Below are 14,219 nucleotides of genomic sequence, written 5' to 3'. Positions count from 1 at the left end.
TCAGCTAAACCCCAAACCACAGAATAGGTGGCTGGCCAGCCAAAGCAGTGGAAAAGAAACAGGATGTGTGCAGGAAGAAAGGACAAGGCGCCTTGGCTACAGACTCTGGGAGTATCAGCAAAGGATAGTTCTGGAAGCTGAGGGGCAAACTCAAAATCCCTTGCTTACAGCAGCCACAACGGGGTGTACTGACAGGATGCTGCACTGGATGGGTTCCTAGAACAAAGAAGGGGCTAAATGAAGAGTAGCCCAGAGGTGCCTAAGACCAACACAAATTGGAATTTCTTTGAGATTCTTTTTTTTTTTTTTTAACTCACCAACCTGAGATCCAGAAGTTTAGAAACACCTAAGTAGGTGCTCTCCTTATTAGTGGAAGCTTAAAGAGATATAGCTCCTTTGGAGGGCAATTTAACCATCAGAATATCTATGCAAAGTGCAAAAGTACCTACCCTTGACCCAGAAATTCTCCTTCTAGGAATTTATCCTACTGATTCATTGTATTGCAGGGAGATGGCAACTGTATGAAGCAATTTACTTGCAACATTACTTATTTATTTATTTTGGGGGGGCACACACACCTACACACACCCTTGCTAGCAGGAGGTGGGGGGGGGCACAGAGGGAGAGCAAGAAAGAGAATCTAAAGCAGCGGGCACACTCAGCACAGAGCCTGAGATCATGACCTGAACGGAAATCAAGAGTCCCTGGCTTCAAGACTGAGCCAGCCAGGTGCCCCTCATTTGCAACATTGTAAAAGCAAAATATTGGAAACAACCTAACAGCTTCTTTAGGCTCCTGGGGACCAAAGGATACATCCAAACCATGGAGAATGCCTTACAACCATCAAACCAAATAGGGAACCAGAGCCATGGCTAAGTGAAATAAGCAAAAGCCTAAACCAAGTAGTTAGTATGTTACCATTTGTGTTAAGGGGGGTAGAAAAAAATACATATTCACTTATTTGCCTGTATGCCTATGATACAGCCCTTGAAGGACTCCTAGGAAGGCCATAACCCACCAACCTTGAGGAGAGGACTGGGTGGTGACAGATGAGAGGACAGGGATAAGAGGGAAATGCTTCACCCTTTACTTTGTGGTACATTTTGAACTTTGTACCTTCTGAATATATTATATTAAAAAACAAAAACAGGGGGCGCCTGGGTAGCGCAGTCATTAAGCGTCTGCCTTCGGCTCAGGGCGTGATCCCGGCGTTCCGGGATCGAGTCCCACATCGGGCTCCTCCTCTGGGAGCCTGCTTCTTCCTCTCCCACTCCCCCTGCTTGTGTTCCCTCTCTCGCTGGCTGTCTCTGTCAAATAAATAAATAAAATCTTTAAAAACAAAACAAAACAAAAAACAAAACAGGTGCCCGGGTTTCTCAGTCCATTAAGTGTCTGACTTCAGTTTGCGTCATGATCTCAGGGGTCCTGGGATCGAGCCTTGAATTGGGTTCTGAGCTCAGCAGGGAGTCTGCTTCTCCCTCTCCCTCTCCCTCGCTATCCCCCCCATTTGTGTGCATAGCTCGCTCGCTCCCTCTCAAATGAATAAAATCTTTTTTAAAAATAAAATAAAATAAAATAAAAATAACAGGGGCCACCTGACTAACTCAGTCGGTAGAGCAGGAGACTCTTGATCTTGGGGTTGTGAGTTCGAGCCCCACGTTCAATGTAGAGATTAGTTAAAAATTAAAAACAAATATATATTTTTTAAAAACAATAACAACAACCAAAGATTACCTGAGCTCCAATACTTAGAGTCACTTAAATCACCTAAATACAGCACCCACTTGGTACATGTCAGCTTACATTCAAACATGCATGACCCCACCTTTCCTTTCCTCTACAGCTTCCAAAATTCTAATTTCCTGGATTTCCAGAGGTGTTACTAGGCAACTGTGCAACTCTGCTTCGTTCCAGGACAGCTGTAGGCAAGGTGGGGGAAAGGCAAATGGCCTCCCTCCAACCCACCCAAAGGTTGACAGGCTCGCGATGTTCTGTAACCCTGAGGCCAGGCTCCTTCTGGGAACCAGGAGTTTCCAAAATATCCAGAACTCCCTATTGTTTAGTTATCTGTGCACACCACAGGATAGCTATAAATAGCTACCATTTATTGAGCATTAGCGGTATGAGAGGTATTCACTAAACATTATCCTTTTGAACCCTCCATCATCCTTCCCAGGACAGTATCATGTCCTTATTTTGCAGATGGGAGAATCAAACCAAAATGAAGAATCAATACTCAAAGAATCTGGTCCCAAAACTAAAGGGGTGGAAGAGTCAAGATTTGAACCTCTGTCTTTCTGACTCCTCGGTACCACTTTTGGTACTAATGGGATGCAAACGAATCGCTACCCAGAGCCTGATTGCCAGGTAAGCCCAAAACACACCAAGAATTGACTCTGAGACTCACAGAACCTCAGGAGATCATCTCTGGCCGTCTTCTGGTAGATTTTCCTTCATACTTCTCAGCACAGAGGGGGCACTTGGACAATCTTTTTTCTTAACTGAGTGCCAGGGCCTGAAGGTCACCTGGTTCCTCTTTCATTGCCCCCCACCCCACAGCCATGCTGTGCTTTGGCTCCTTGGGACTCATTAAAAAGTGATCATAATAGTATTTTTATTAAAATTTAGAAAATTAAAATAAGGCAAAGTTCTACACCAAGATATAGCAACTACTAATATAACCTACCTACGTAAGATAACATTTATTTCACATAACATACAGTCTTGTGCATTTTTCTTTATGTTTAGATTTTATGTTTAGGTAATTTCTAAGCCCAACGTGGGGCTCAAACTCACAACCCCAAGATCAAGAGTCACATGCTCCACCAAATGAGCCGGCCAGGTGCCCCTAAATGTGCTATGATTTATTAAAATGGCAGCAATGGAAATTTTAAGATGTGCTTTACTCTTTTGTCCTAAGTAAGCTGTGACGAACGTCCTAGCGGTGAAATCTTGGCGCACGTCCATGATGATTTCCTTAGAATACATTCCTAGAACTACAATTGTTGAGTAAAAAAGTACATAAAATAGTAAGAGCTTTTAACTTGTTGCCCAATTGTCCAGCCGCTGGGCTGCGGTGTTTGTATGATTCTCTGAACTCTGCCTCATTCTCCGAAGTCGGATTTGGGAGGTGAAAAATTTTATCTTGGAGTTGGTATCCTTAGTGAGACAGAACAGTTTTTCTTATGCTTCTTTTCTGATGATATTTCTTCTTTTGGAAATGGTACCTTCATAGCAATTGGTCCAATTTCCTATTGGGATGTTTCTCTTTTCTTTGTTAATTTATAAGTGTATTTTATGTTTTAAGTATATAAACCTTCTCTCTTATATAGAGTGAAATATTTTTCCCTAGGTTATTTGCTACTTACTGTATTTTTAGTGACTTTTTAATTCTGGGGAAGACTCAATATGTATTTTATTTTTATGTAATCGAGGCTCTCAATTTTTTCTTTTCTTCTTGTCCTCCTCTCTTCCTCCTCCTTCTTTTCCTCCTTCCTCACCCCTCCCCCTCCTCCTTCTCCTCCTCCTCCTCCTCCTCCTCCTTCTTTTTCTTCTTCCTCCAATGGTTTCTGCCTTTGGAGATGCTTAGAGAGACTCCTCCATCCCAAGATATTGCAAATAATCACCTGTGTTTTCTTCTTGTATTGGTATATCTTCCTTTTCAATGCTACAAGTTATAACCTATCTGAATTCATTCTGGAATATCATGTGAAGCAAAGACATAATTAGATCTTTTTTTCCCAAATGATTGATCAGTTGATCCAACACATTTTTCTTTCTATTCAATACATATCAAGTAACTATTTTTTATGAGAAAGCTCCAGTCGAAAGCAATGGTAGCGGCACCTGGCTGGCTCAGTTGGTAGAGCATACAACTCCCAATCTTGAGGTTGTAAGTTCAAACCCCAGGCTGGGCATAGAGCCTACTTAAATTGTTTTTTTTTTTTATTTTAAAAAAGTGATGGCAAACATAAAGATGGATATAACACACGTCATCCCTCACCAAATAACTTTGAGGTTCATAGATTTGATTTTGCCCAAATAACTGTTTATATGACACATTTCTTTCAATAGAACTTGTGCTATAATTCGTAATGTTGACAAAAGAAATACTGGAATTACCATATTTGGAAGAAAATTTGCTTCTATAGAATCACACTCACTCATTCACTCAGTCAATACTTCTTGAGTGTCTAATATATGCCAGGTAGCAATGACTACAAGTTCTATGAACAAAAGACAGATAATAAGGTAAGGTCTTCTTGGGGCGCCTGGGTGGCTCAGTCAGTTAAGCATCTGACTTTAGCTCAAGTCATGATCTCAGGGTCCTGGGATGGAGCCCCACAACAGGTTCCCCATTCGGCAGGGAGTCTTCTTGTCCATCTCCCTCTCTCTCAAGTGAATAAATAAAATCTTTTTAAAAATAAGGTAAGGCCTTCTTAATGAGCTAGCATTTGGACAAAGACCTCAAGGAAGTACAGAATGGGCATTGTGGTCATTAGGGGAATAACATTAGAAGGTCTAACCCCCAAGGCAGGAGCAAGTTCCAGGAGAACCAAGGAAGTCAGGTTGTTGGAATGGCGTAAATGGTGGGAGATGGGCTTAGGGAGTGTTGGAGGCTTCTGGGGCTTGTGGGCTGTGTAGGGCTTATAGGCCGTGTCAGGGCCTCTACATTTTTCTATATTGGGCATACAAAATTCAAAGCTGATTAAGATATGCCTGTGTCCTGAGTATCCAGAGTTCTTGTCAAAAACTGTAATAGATATGAACAGAATTCTATAGGATTAGAGAAAATAGAACAAATAAATCCATCGGCAGAAACCAAAGGCGAAGTTTAAGCTGGGTCAGTAAGAATGAATGGGCGGCAAGGGATTTCTTTTGGGGTGATGAAGATGTTTTAAAATTGATTATGGGGGGGCGCCTGGGTGGCTCAGTTGTTGGGCGTCTGCCTTTGGCTCAGGGCGTGATCCCGGAGTTCTGGGATTGAGCCCCATGTCGGGCTCTTCCGCTGGGAGCCTGCTTCTTCCTCTCCCACTCCCCCTGCTTGTGTTCCCTCTCTCGCTGGCTGTCTCTCTCTGTCAAATAAATAAATGAAATCTTTAGAAAAAAAATTGATTATGGGGCCACCTGGGTGGCTCAGTCAGTTGAGTGTCTGACTCTTGGTTTCGGCTTAGGTCATGATCTCGGGGTCGTGATATCAAGCCCTGCGATGGGCTCTCTGTTCAACACAGAGTCTGGTTGTCCCTCTCCCTCTGCTCCTCCCCCTGCTTCTTGCTCTCTCTCTCTCTCTCTCAAATAAATAAATAAAATTTAAAAATATTTTTTTCTAAAATTGATTTTGATGATTAGTTGCACGTTTCTTTGAATATACAGAAAATTATTGAATTGCACACTTTAAATGGCTGAATTGTATGGAATATGAACTATAGCTCAATCAAGTTGTTCGAATTTATTTATTTATTTTTGAAGATTTTGTTTATTTATTTAGAGACAGAAAGCACACAAGTGGGAGGAGGACCACATGGAGAGGGAGAGAGAATCTCAAGTAGGCTTGGCGCTAAATGCAGAGCCCGACAGAGGGCTTGATCCCATGCTCCTGAGATCACGATCAGAGCTGAAATCAAGAGTTGGATGCTTAACTGACTCAGCCACCCAGGCGCACCAAAGTTGTTAGAGTTTAAATAAATTTAGTTCAAGGCGCACCTGGGTGGATCAGTAGGTTAAGCATCTGCCTTCAGAAGCTCGGGTCATGATCTCAGGATCCTGGGATCAAGCCTAGTTTTGTGCTCCCTGCTCAGTGGGGAGCCTACTTCTCCTTCTTCCTCTGCCCCTTCCCCTGCTTGTGCTGTCTCTCTCTCTCTCTCAAACAGATAAACTCTCTTAAAAAATGAGAATTCTTGTTCTGAACCTTTGAAAATTGCAAGGAATTGACAGCTCAGCCTTTTATAGAGTGGATATTATTTTTTTAAAAGATTTTATTTATCTCTCAGAGAGGGAGAGTTCGAGAGAGCACAAGCAGGGGAAGCAGCAGGCAGAGGGAGAAGCAGGCTCCCCACTAAGCAAGGAGCCCAATGCGGGACTCGATCCCAGAACCCTGGGATCATGACCTGAGCCAAAGGCAGACGCTTAACCTACTGAGCCACCCAGGCATCCCTAGAATGGGTATTATGTATTTCCAGGCACTGAGTTAGACCTCAGAGTTGCAAAGATTAAAACAATGTAGCCCCATCATTCATATCTCATAGATGAGTGGAGTGTATGTGTGCTTGCAGGGTTATGAAGATAAATAACGTCATTTACTGTACAATACAAGTATTCCATCCCACTCTGAAATGTCACCTCTGACATATATTAAATATATACTTACATATATCTGGTTCTGGGTTTGCTATTCCATTGAATAGATATCTATGATTATTCCAGTATCAATTCCATGTCCTTTATATTATTTTTCTTGGACTATTTCTCTCTCTCCCTCCCTGAATTAACAGCTTTATTGAAGTATAATTTACATGCCACATATTTCACTCATTTTAAGCATACAATTCGATGGTTGTTAGTAAGTTTACAAAACTGTAGAACCATTACCGCAATCTGATTTAGAATATTTGCATTACCCCTAAAAGAAACCTCATGCCCATTCCCACCCCCAGCCCCAGGCAACCACTAATCTACTTTCTGTCTCTATAAATTTGCCTTTCCTGGACAGTTCATATAAATGGAATCATACAATATGTTGTCTTTTACATCTGGCTTTACTTTGTCTATTTCTTACTATGTGGTGGGGCCTGGCTTCCTTCACTATTCTTTAATTTTAGGAAATTTATTGGGCATTCTTATGGGTTTATTATTCCCAATGAACTGGAACAGAAATCATGTTCACAATCTATTTCATAGATCAAAACAGATCACTTTGCTAGGTCCCAACGTAATCATTTATTTTGTGTCTGACTAAATCTTGACTCTAAAAATCAGGTCCATCTTTGGAGTCCCTGGCTGGTTCTGTTGGTAGAGCATGTGACTCTTAATCTTGGGATTGTGAGTTTGAGGCCCACATTGGGTGTAGAGATTACTTAAAAAAATAAAATCTTAAAAAAAAAATCAAACCCATCTTCAAAGGATAGGGGATAGTTTGATTTTTTTTTTAAGATTTATTTATTTATTTATTTTAGACAGCAAAAGCATGAGCCAGGGGAGGGGCAGAGCGAGAGGGAGAGGGAATCCTCAAGCAACCTCTGTGCTGAGCATGGAGCCTGTCATGGGACTCGATCCCAGGACCCCGGGATCATGACCTGAGCTGAAATCAAGAGTCTGATGCTTAACCAACTGAGCCACCAAGGCACCCCAAAGAGAGGCTGATTTTTATCAATGACACTATGACACTAAAAAAAATAGTTCCAGAAATTATTATACAGAGTTAAACTGTAGCCCAGAATAAATATATCATAACCTTACAAGGTAACTGATGGAAGGTCACTTCGTGGGTGAGTTCTGGTTTGCTTCCTAAAAACAAAACAAATCTGTATCCTCAGCTGTGTGGCCAATCATTCTTTCTTTCTGAACATCAGCTGTTGGCTGGTTTGTAATCTTTATAATGGGGACTGTACCACCTACATCTTGGAACCATGAATACCCACTTGCTCTACCGCCACTCTATCCGTAGAGTCACAGCAGTCCCCAAACCCAAAGAGCATGTGCAGAACAGGCACTTTAATTATAGCTACTGGGTTTGTTTAAAGTAATTTTTAGAAGTATTTATTTATTTATTTGAGAGAGAGCGTGCACCCAAAGCAGGGTGAGCAAGAAGCAGACTCCGCACTGACAGCAGAGCCCTACACAGGGCTTGATCTCATGACTCTGAGATCATGACTTGAGCCAAAATCAAGAGTCAGACACTTAACCAACTGTGCCACCCACCACCCCTTAGCTACTGTTTATTAAGCCCTTTCAGGTGCCAGATGCACTTAGCTTTCACAATGACCAGGTACAGCAAGCATCATTATCCTCCCACTTTATGTGTGTTCATTTAAGGTGGGCACATGTTTATTGATGACCTGCTATGGGTGAGCGCTGACCTGGCACGGGTAAAGCTGAGGCCAAGGGGACAGTGGCTGCAGCACATGGCGGAGTGGGAAAACACACATGGCAAAGTGGAAACAAACAGCGAATGCGTAAAACCAAGCAGAGAAGGCAGCCAAGAAGGGGTGAAATGGGGAATAACGAGGGAGGCCTTTTTCAATCACATCTTCAGGGAAGTTCAGTCTAAGAAGAAAATCTTCACTCTCAGACTTAAAACATAAGAAAATAAAAAGGAGTCAACACTTCATAGAGCTGGGAGATAAGCATTCCACGCAGAGGATACTGGGGCACAGAGAGGGTCAGGAAAGGCAAGGGATAACACAGTAACTACACTGAAGAATCAAGATTTGAGGGGCACTTGGATGGCTCAGTCGGTTAAACGTCTGCCTTTGGCTCAAGTCCTGATCCCAGGGTCCTGGGATCCAGACTGTGTCAGGCTCCCTGCTCAGTGGGGAGTCTGCTTTTCCCTCTCCCTGTGCCCCTCCCATACCCCCCCACCCCGTGCTCTCTGTCTCTCTCTCAAATAAGTAAATAAAATCTTAAAAAAATAAAAAGATTCGACGGGGCGCCTGGGTGGCTCAGTAAGTTAAGCATCTGCCTTAGGCTCAGGTCAAGATCTTCAGGTCCTGGAATCCAGCCCTCTGATGAGCTTCCTGCTAAGCAGGGAGTCTACCTCTCTCTCTCTCTCTTTCTCCCTCTGCCCCTCCCTCCAGCTCCTTCTCTCGCTCAAATAAGTAAATAAAAATCTTAAAAAAAAAAAATTGAAACCCTACTGCCAGATGCCAAATTCCCCTCTATGACGTTCTAATAACCAGCCATTAACTGGCCACATGTGGGGGCTCAACTACAGCAGATCCTAAGAAAAATCACCCTTGCTTGATCCTGGGTGATGGATCAAGGCTGGGGCTCAACTTATATCTATGCTTGTGAGTATGGGGAGGACTGACTGTCCTGGGCCTCAGCTGGGAAAGGGGGTGGGAGTTTTACCCCATTGTCCTTCTCTTCCTTCCTGTTCCCCAACTCCAGCTCCGACAAAGCTGTTTTAATGAGTTTAGTAAGGCTCCTTTGTCTTCTGAGCACCTTTGAGCTGGGGCCTCTCCAGGGTTGGGTGAGTTGGGGCCTGAGCTGCATGGAGGTGAAAAGGCTGAGAGGCAGAGAGGAGGCTGGGCGAGCAGGGATTAAATTCACTTCTCAAACGGCACCTCCTCCGGGAGGCCATCCTTGTCTGCCCTGGATAAAATGGTTTCTGTCCTTCTCTGTTCCCTTCCCCTGCTTCATTCCTCTTCCAGCACTTGGCTTATCGTAGGCATCCCATTAATATTTGTTGAATAAAACAGTTATTTGTGTTCCTCCATGGGAGAGGAATGGGGTGTGGCTTTTTCTACCACTTCCTTCCCACCCCACCCTCCATCTCCCCACCTCCTCACCATAATGACCTGGTGCCTCTTCCAAGCACTTTTTACCCTTATGTGTCCAGTGTTGATGCACGAAGTGGAAATTCCAAGAAAACAGGACTTCTTGGTGGTGTTGCTTGCTCCCAAGTACCGTGCCCGACACACAGGAGGGGCTGGACAGTCATTTGCTAAGTGAGTGAATGAACGAGGGCATGAGCGGCCGGAAAGGGCTGAACTGGGAAGCCTGCGTGCGTGACTTGGAGGTAATGTCCACTGCTCAAAACTCCGTGGGATTTTTCCTCTTCTGAGCAGCTCCTACTTCACGGACCCCACATTTACTCTAAATGGTTCTGGAATTCCTCTTGAGGAAATAGGTCTTAAACTTCAGCGCCCTGGAGAATGACCAAGGGAAGTCCTAGAACCCACCTTAAAGATAATGAATTAGTGGGGCTGTCCTGGGCGAATGGGCTGTAGGTGTTCACAATCCATGCTCCATTCTGCCATCCGCCAGGCATCTTCTTAAAATACGTAAATCCAATTCAGGCACTCTCTTCCTGAAACCCATCAGTGGCTTTCTGGTGTCCAAACTCCCCGCACCTTTAATATCTGTGTGATCCAGCCCAGGTCCACCTGCCACATCAAGGCACCAAGTTCCCTCTTGTCTTGGGGACTTTCTTTGAGGAGCTATTCCTTCTAGCCGGAAAACTCTCTCCCTGTTCTCACTTCTATTTTCACCTTCAAGTTGTTCTTGCCTGGATGACTTCTTTTTCTTTAGACAGCCTAGAAGCCCTCTCCTTGCAGAGGCCCTTCATGATCCCCAATTTCATGAAGCTCCTTTGCTGACCACACATCCCTGGCCATCACCGGGGTTGACTCACAGAGTACTGGTACTGTCTCTCTTGCATATCTGTAAGCTTGTTGAAGGCAGAAACACGGTCCCCAGAACCTAGTGCGGTACCTGCCACATAATTGGTGGCAACATGGAGAAGACAGCACTTATTTGGAAGGCCAAACCCAAACGTGTGTGCACACACATGCTGAGAACCTACCCTGGGCCCAATGTTACTCAGGACGAATCTCGCCCATTTTTTAACACCCAGCCTCCCTTTGTGTGGCCTCCCTGATCTCATATGGCTTGGTGGTAATAATGTTACTAGTTAAGGGGCACCTGGGTGGCTCAGTCGGTTGAGCGTCAGACTCTTGGTTTCGGCTCAGATTGTGACCTGCGGTCATGAGATGGAGCCCTGTGGGGCTCCACATGGGACTTCATGCTCAGCACAGATTCTGCTGGAGATTCTCTCTCTCTCTCTCTTTACCCAGCCCCTGTGCTCCTGCTTGCTCTCTCTCTCAAATAAATAAATGAAATCTTAAAACAAATAATGTTAATAATTAAGGAGTAGTGGGGTGCCTGGCTAGCCCAGTCAGAGGAGCATGTGACTCTTGATTTCACGGTGGTGAGTTCGAGCCCCATGTCATGTGTAGAGATTACTTAAATAAATAAATTTTAAAAATATTTAAGAAGTATTAAGTACTGATAACATATAGCCACTGCTTTGTGTGCTTGCTCTCCAAGTCTTAACTCATTCAATCTTATTTCAACCCTGATGAGATAGACCCTGGTGCCCGAGTTTTACAGACAAGATAGTTGAGGCACAGAGTGATTTATTTATTTATTTATAAAGATTTATTTATTTATTTATTTTAAGATTTTATTTATTTATTTGACACAGAGAGACAGTCAGCGAGAGAGGGAACACAAGCAGGGGGAGTGGGAGAGGAAGAAGCAGGCTCCCAGTGGAGCATGGAGCCTGATGTGGGGCTCGATCCCAGGACTCCGGGATCACGCCCTGAGCCGAAGGCCGACGCTTAATGACTGAGCCACCTAGGTGCCCCTGTTTATTTATTTTTAAAGATTTATTTATTTATTGGAGAGAGAGAGAGAGCAGAAGTGGGAGGGGCAGAGGGAGAGGGAGAGAGAATCCCAAGCAGACTCCATGATGAGTGTGGAGCCTGACATGGGGCTCGATCTTACAACCCTGAGATCACAACCTGAGCTGAAACCGAGTCAGGTGCTTTACTGACTGTGCCACCCAGGTGCCCCTATTTATTTATTTTAGAGAGAGAGAGAAAGAGAGAGAGACAGAGAGAGCATGAGGTGCGGGTAGGGAGAGGGTGAGATAGAATCTCAAGCAGACTCCCCACCGAACACACAGCCTGACGCGGGGCTCAATCTCATGACCCTGAGATTATGACCTGAACTGAAATCAAGCGTTGGATGCTTAACTCACTGAGCCACTCAGGCACCCCAAGGCACAGAGTGAATTACAGGAAGGAGCATGGAGTTTTGAACAGGCAGTTCAAGGTGTTAATCCAACCTCCATCTCACCAGCTGCGCATGACCCTGGGCAAGTCATAAGGTTCTCTGAGCCTTTGTTCTTTCTTACCTCTGTGAAATGGGGGTCAGAGTAATACGTGACCTATCAGGATGTTGTGAGAATTTATGCAAAGTGTTTAATATATGGTGAGAACTCCATACACGAGGAGGTGTTATTATATTTGTTGTTTCATCCTCGATGCATGGTATAGACAAAGTTTGAGTTGTTTACTAAATAGAACTGAATATTCCTGAAATAATTGCCAACAGGGTTTTAAAATAGAGATGCCTGGAGCGCCTGTGTGGCTAGGTTGGTTGAGCGTCTGCCTTGGCTCAGGTCATGATCTCGGGGTCCAGGGATCAAGCCACGCATGGAGCTCCCTGCTCAGTGGGGAGCCTGCTTCTGCCTCCCTCTCTTCCCTCCCCCCCGCTTATGCATGCTCTCACTTGCTCTCTCACAAATAAAATAAAATCTTTAAAAAATAAATGAATGAAATGGGGATGACTTCTTTTTTGACTCTTTGCAAGGGCCTCTTTGAATGCATTGTAAGGTTCTCTGAACATACATTTACTGAACTTTTTGTGCAGCAAGGAGTAGAGGTAGGAAGAAGGAAGCTTCCTGGAAATGGCCTGATAGTCCATCTGACATTTAAGAGGGGCTCTGTCCTCCTATAAGGCTGAAAACTGTACTTACCAATGGTGAGGCATTCGATTATCAGTCTTTGTTGTATGCCAGGCACAGTGCTGGGCTCTGGGGACACCTGTGGTCCCTATGTTAGTGGAGATGACTCATTGGGGCAAAGATAGGCATTAGTACCTTGTTACCTAATTACGTGTTTGAGGAGTGCTCCAGAGGAGAGAAATTTGGTTCCTGAAAGCCAATAACAGGGGTTTGGGATCTAGTCCCTTTAGCAAGTAATACTTCCAGGGAGGCCGAAGATTAGGAGAGCAGGGAGGAGTATCCCAGAGGCTGGGCCGAGGAGTTTGAGTTGCTGTCAGGGTAACAGAGGGTGGTCCAGAGTGCTTGCTGCTTCAGGATGAGGGCTGGACAGACACCACAGGGCCACTGCTCTTCTCCTTGGCCCCTCCACTTCTCATCCAGTGCTCCCCCTTTCAGCCTCCTCTTTTCTGGCACATGTCCCTGATCAAGACTTTCCCACCCTGGATACATTACCCCAAGTGTTCTGCTTGCCCAAGGTATAATACTCTCTCTCTAGCATAGCTAAGCATAGTCTGATCCTTCGTTTATTCGTTCGTTCGTTCATTCATTCATTCATTCATTCATTCCTGGCTTTCTTTTTACAAATAAGCCACATAAAACTTGAATGCCACAAAGAGAAAAAAAATGAAATTTAAATCACCCAGAGGCAACTGCTATCAATATTTGGATCTATACTCCTAGGTTTTGTTAGAAATATATATTATAATGATATATTATATGATATATAATATAAAAACAGGATACACTGTGCATAAATTGAGTTTTATAAAAATTTTAATATGCTGCACATTTTGCCACATTTAAATATCTATATAACAACACTCAATGGCTACCTGAGATTTATGCCATGTGTCAGAAATACTCAGTTAAAGGCCTACTATACATTCTTTCTCAAATATTTTATTTATTTTTAAGATTTTATTTATTTATTTGAAAGAGAGTGAGTGAGAGAGAACATGAGCAGGGGGAGCAGGAGAGGCAGAGGGAGAAGCAGGCTCTCCACTGAGCAGGCTCTCCACTGAGCAGGGAGCCCGATGTGAGGCTCGATCCCAGGACCCCGGGATCATGACCTGAACTGAAGGCAGATGCTTAACTGACTGAGCCACCCAGGCGCCCCTCTTTCTCAAATATTTAGTGAGCACCTGTTGTGTGGCAGGACTTTGCTTGGAAATTTAGGTTGACGGCAAGATCCTGCTATTATCATAAATGATGTGCTAGTGAATTTCCTTGGGGCTCAACATCTGGGCAGATCTGTAATTGTTGACACATGAAAAATTCCCAGAAGTAGAATTTCTAGATTCAAGAGGAAACTTTAAGGTCAAATTACCCTCCAATTAGGTTTTACCAATTTACACTCACACCCACTTCCTGTGTTTAACTGCTTGATAATATCCATTACTTTTTCTACTTCCTCCTTTCATTCTTAAACCCACTGCAGGCTGACTTTTGTTCCCCCTACTCCACTGAAATTGTTCTGAGGTGACCAGACATCATCCAGAGTGTCCCTTTCAGTGATTGATCTATTTTCGGGCCTTATCTTCATTGACCTGTTTGGGCCATTTAATACCTCTGACCACTCTTCTCTTCCTGAAATATTTACCTTCCTTGGTCAGGTAAAGCAGATCCAGTCTTACTAGCTTCATTTTACACC

Source organism: Ursus maritimus, unplaced genomic scaffold (genome assembly GCF_017311325.1).
Source record: "Ursus maritimus isolate PB19 unplaced genomic scaffold, ASM1731132v1 scaffold_17, whole genome shotgun sequence".
Classification (NCBI taxonomy): Eukaryota; Metazoa; Chordata; class Mammalia; order Carnivora; family Ursidae; genus Ursus; species Ursus maritimus.
Note: the sequence above shows the minus strand (reverse complement) of the source record.